This window comes from Saimiri boliviensis, chromosome Y, assembly GCF_048565385.1.
Source record: "Saimiri boliviensis isolate mSaiBol1 chromosome Y, mSaiBol1.pri, whole genome shotgun sequence".
Lineage (NCBI taxonomy): Eukaryota > Metazoa > Chordata > Mammalia > Primates > Cebidae > Saimiri > Saimiri boliviensis.
The window spans coordinates 12,906,192-12,907,562 of NC_133471.1; positions in this window are offsets into that span (position 1 = coordinate 12,906,192).

Below are 1,371 nucleotides of genomic sequence, written 5' to 3' on the forward strand. Positions count from 1 at the left end.
TGCATGTATATATTGACTATATCCCAGACAATGGAAACTTAACAAATGCTCTTTTCTTTTTAGAAGTAAATGACTTTCTAAAGGTGCCAGGTGAGTAGGAATATATCTTTAAATGGCAACTTAAAAAAAAAAAGTGGCATTATCTAATATTTTCATGTTTATTTTTAGTAGCATTGCTGGTAGCATACTCCCTGTTATCAATAACTTAACGGGGCCATTCACTGCAATATACTGGCCACCCAGATGAGCAACAATGCTGCTACAATTATGCTTAAATCAATAGAATTCATTTGTATCACCATATGATGTCTTTCGAAGATTATCTCATGTGTAGTGTCTCTGGCATTTTTCAGTGCATCTCTAAAACTGTAGAGCCTATCTTTTCTATTAATAATATATTTTGTATAATTGTTGATATCATGGCTGTGGTTTTGAAAGAGTGTAGGTCATTTCCTTTGCAACACAGAAAATAATTCCCGTGTGGTGGGTACAACACTGATGCATGTCTTGATCACACAACTACATGCAACCATCAACTGATCAGTAGTAAAACTACAATTTTCGAATGAGAACGTAATTGGCAGGAGACAGAGATGGGGTCATAGAATCCTACATTACAGCTTTCAATTTTTAGAAAATGTAATAACGATATTGGTATTTAGGCTCTTTGTAGGCAAAATGTCACTGATTAGTTGCCATGTAGCAAGTCATAACCTACCTATTGGCCGGTGGCTTTATGCTATTCTTTTAACAAGTGGTCAGGCAAAGACTTGCCAGGAAATATCACAAATCAGCCACAAATATTGTGATATTATGTAAATAGCTAGAGAAGCGTCAGTTAAAAGAATAAAAATAAGCAGCTGAGGAATTACTGTCACAATTGGATAATATTTAATCAAAAAAGTATGCAATATTTATAAAATATAAATATATACTTTCACAGAAAAATGAGTAAAGATGCTGAATGGTACTTTAGTAAGAAACAGCAAAATCTTGAAAGCAGTTTCTAATAAAATTGATTTTTCTCCTCTGAATGTATATTAGAAATTTCTGCTTTCTTAACTATAATTATAGAATATATTAAACAAAACAAAATTAAAAATCTATTTGGGTTCAAAAGCTGCCCAGAAAAAAATAACCATAATTTATTTTTCACTTAGTATTACTATTTTTGTTACCTAGGCCTTTAATTTAACATGTGTTTGTAATCTAGGGTACACACTATTAGTCTACATTCTCTCTTCAGAAAGAGTAGTTTCAGTGGGATTCATTCTTTACTTAATAAGAACATGAAAGAGAAGTCTTATGAGAATAATCCTATTTATATTAATTTAATGTAAATAATGCCTTTCTCATTGAACTTTGACTAAC